General features: G+C 39.2%; 1 pseudogene; it reads right to left on the bottom strand.

Annotated features, from left to right (window-relative positions):
- LOC101567087 overlaps window positions 1-4,215 on the bottom strand; it is a 43,676-nt pseudogene that overhangs the window by 31,170 nt on the left and 8,291 nt on the right.

The following is a 4,215-nucleotide window of genomic DNA, read 5'->3' as shown; positions in this document are numbered from 1 at the left end:
CTCATTGGACCTTTTAAGAAGGCCATATTTAGTAGAAATAGGTAGTTCTAACTCACTATGTTTCTTTATTTTTGTTTCAAAAAGAATGTGAAGCCATTATAAAAATGGACACTGGGGGCCTGCCCCGTAGCTCAATTCTTTAAGAGGCTGCTTCAACAAAGCTGTCAGGCTCAGGTTGCTGTGGTTCGATCCCCACAACTCAAGTCAGCCAAACCTGCCCTGAGGGCATTCAGAGCCAAAAAAAAAAAAGCTCAGTAGAATAAGTGCTTGTCTGGCAAGCACAAGGACCTGAGTTCAAACCCCGGTTCCGCCAAAAAAAAAAAAAAAAAAAAAAAGGACACTATATAAATGCTGCAGGATAAAAATAGATGGCATGATTATAGGATTAAGCAAAATTAAATACTTAGGAACTAAGCTAACCAAGGAGGTGAAACGCCTTTACAATGAAACTACAGCACTCAGAAAAAAGGAGATTGAAGAATCACCAGAGAAAATGACATCCCCCTCCCTGAACTGGCCAAACCAATACTGTTGAAATGGCCATACTTCCAAAACTGATATGCAGACTTAACACAACCCCAAACAAAATATCAGCAGAATTCCTCACACATCTAGAGAGAGAAAAGAATCCTAAAATCATATGGGACCTGAAGAAACCCAAAATAGATAAAGCAATCCTGGAGGCATCACAATCCCAGATATAAAGTCAAATTTCAAAGCTATAGTGATAGGGCTAGGGAGATAGCTCAGTGGCATAAGTGCCTGTCTGGCAAGTTAAAGATCCTGAGTTCAATTCCCAGTACTACACTCAAAGCGATAGTGATAAAAAATAATAAATAATAAATAGTATAGTACTGGTACAATAACAAACTAATGGAATAAAATAGAGAGGAATAAAAAAAAAAAAAAAAGCACAAACACCTGACAAAGGGGCCAAAAGCATACAGTGGAGGAAATATAATCTCTTTAATAAATGATGCTAGGAAAATGGCCTACTACATGCAGGAGGTTAAATAAAAACCCATAACTCTCAGTATGTACTAAACTGAAATCAAAATGTATCAAATCCAAATACTAAAACAGAAATATTTTACCTACTCAAAGATAAAAATGCAAAACTCTTGAAGACGTAGGCATAGGCAAGGACTTTGTGACCAGAACCCCAATTACATGAGAAATAACTCTGAGTCAACAAATGAAATTATATCAAATTTAAATACATCTGCACAGCAAAGGAAACAGCCAACACAGTGAAGAAACAATCTACAGAATGGGAAAAGGGATTTTACCACTACTCCTCTATCAGAGACCTAATATGTAAAATATATAAAGAACTCAAAATATTTAGACTTACCAAAATAAAAAAACTCAATCAAAAAAAATGGGCAAATGAAAAGAAGAAGCATGTCACAGAAGTACAAATGGCCAATACACACATGAAGAAATGCTCAACATCACTGTCCATTAGAGAAATGAAAACTAAAACAGCACTGAAAATCCATCTTACTCCCAGAATAATGGCTATCAAGAAATCAAATAATAAAAGCTGGAGGGACCACAGAGGAAAAAGGTACGCTTCTACACTGTTGGTGGAAACGTAAACTATGATACCCCAGTGGAAATCAGTATGGAGTTTCCTCAAAAAACTAAAGCCAGGAATGCCTTTTGACTGAGCTCTTCCCCTCCTAGATATCTTCCCCCAAAAGGGTTAGAGATATCACAGCACAGCGATACGTGCACGTCCATGCTTACAGCCATGCAATTCACGATAGCTAAGTCTTGTGAGCAGCCCAAATGTCTGTCCATCAACAAATGAATAAATAAAGAAAATGTGATATACACAATAGAGGATTCCCCTGCCAAAAAGATAGATACACTTGAGCCATTTGTAGGAAAATCGATGCACTTGAGATTGTAATATTGAGTGAAGTGAATCAGACACACAAGTTTAAATATCACAAGGTTTTTCTTATATGGGAAACCCAGAAGAAAAAATAAAAAGCAAAGTAAAAAATGTACAAAAGGAATCAAGACAATAGATCACTCTCATGGGAAAGGAAGGGCAAAAGAAGGAGAGGGAGGAAGGGATAAAGGATGAATAAAAGGCACTGAGGTGTGTCATGTATATATACCAACTTTACAACAAGGAATGTAAACATTATATACTACACACATGTGCTATATAATTTAAAAATTCAAACTACATAAAACAGTGTCAAAACCATCGTATTACAGTGACTCAAATATAGCCAGGTATATAGCAGTACAATTCATAATAACTAAGTCTTGGAAAGGCCCTAGATGTCCAGGAACAGATGAATGAATAAAGAAAAGATGGCACTTACAATGGAGGAGAACTCTGCTAGGAAGAAGGATACACTTGAGTCATTTGTAGGGAAATGGATGCACCTCATGACAATAATGTTAAGTGAAATAAATCAGACACACAGCTTAAATACCAGATGATTTGTCTTATGTAAGAAACCCAAGGGGCTGGGGAGATAGCTCAGTAGAATAAGTGCTTGCTTGGCAAGTGCAAGGGCCTGAGTTCAATCCCCAGTTCAACCAAAAAAGTAAAAAGAAAAAGAAACCCAGAGTAAAAACAAAGGGCAAAGTAAAAGATAAATAATGAAGACCAGAAGGTAGATCTTTTGCAAAAGAGGAGACCAAGAGATGGAGGGAGGGAAAGGGAACATAAACAACATAAGATGTGCTATGTACATGTGCCAACCCCCACCCACCAGTAGCCATGATGTACTGCAAACTAATAAAAATGAAAATTTTTAAAAATAGAGTTTGTGTTTAAATTGGGTATTAATCAGAAGGGTTAAAGGAAGCCCAGGGTGAGTACTATGCAAAATATATATAATTGCTATTTCGTGACTTCTGACAGTGAGTGTGAATTTAGCTCTGAATTCTTTGTCAACAGCGAGAACATTTAGTACAATTATTTGAAAAATGCTATCAGTGACTAATGAGGGGTTTGGCCCCCATAGCTTCCTATGAGTTGAGGTTTTGCAATTACAATTTCCTTTCCTACAGATGAAACTGCTGCTGTTGCCAATACTCAGGTGTTATGGTTTATATCTAGTTGTCCCCGCAAAGCCTCATGCAGTCACAGGGTGGGAAATTCTAGAGTTTGAGATTAACTCATGATCCAGTGGGATTATGGGTGATCCACTGGGATTATAGGTCTTAGTACTGCTGAAATTATGGGTGTGAGTGCTACACCCAACCTGGGGCAGAAAGCCTGAATACAATATAAGAGAGACAGAGAGACAGATTCTCTGTTGCCATTGTTTCCTGTTGCCATTGTTGTTCCGCCCCCATGAACTGCTGCTCTCTGCCATGTGCCCCTCTGCCTTGGAGTCAGCCAAGTATGGACTGAAGCCTCCAGTAACTGTGAGCTAAATAAATGTTCCCTTCCTTCATTTTGGGTGTCAGATATTTGTCCCAGCAACAAAAGAAGAGTAACTGAAACACCAGGCATATCTTGTAAGAGAGCTGCCCCTCCAAAGCCAGGTGCTCTGCTTTCCTGACTGTAAGTTGTAAGACCTTTGACTCCAGCTCAGCCACAGAAGAGCGAAGGACAGGCTTCCAGGCCTGATACTGTTAGTTTTCCAGAGCAGCCTCGCTGGCATTTGATACTGGACTTCGCTGAGTCCACTCAGCAGAACAGGGTCTTGTGAAGGTGTCAGTGAGTCATAGGTGTGCCTTGGCCACCAGAACATGAACGTAAACTGCAATCGAAGCCTTAGGATAGGCCCACTGTCCTCTTTCCCTTCCCATCTACCTCCAAGACTCAAAAATACAGAGCAGCTAAAATAACGGCTGCAGTTGAAAACAAGAAACTCAACTGAACACTAAATATAAATTTTTAATGCATTACATGGTAGTAGTACCGATGGAGAAATAAAACACTACCAGCTTAAGGGCCGGCTAGATGGCTCAGTGGAATAAGTTCTTCCCTGGTAAGCTTGAGGGCCTGAGTTCAATCCCTGGTTCGCAATAGCCATGACTCATCCACATGGCTGACACTGACAAAGGATCTACAAACTGCTGTACAGGGGCTGGGGAAATAGCTCAGTAGAATAAGTGCTTGCTTGGCAAGCACAGGGTCCTGAGTTCAATCCCCAGTACCACAAAAAGAAAGAAAGAAAGAAAGAAAGAAAGAAAGAAAGAAAGAAAGAAAGAAAGAAAGAAAGAAAGAAAGAA

This window comes from Octodon degus, unplaced genomic scaffold (assembly GCF_000260255.1).
Source record: "Octodon degus isolate 3935 unplaced genomic scaffold, OctDeg1.0 scaffold00474, whole genome shotgun sequence".
NCBI lineage: Eukaryota > Metazoa > Chordata > Mammalia > Rodentia > Octodontidae > Octodon > Octodon degus.
Note: the sequence above shows the minus strand (reverse complement) of the source record. Positions and strands in the feature narration are given on the sequence as shown.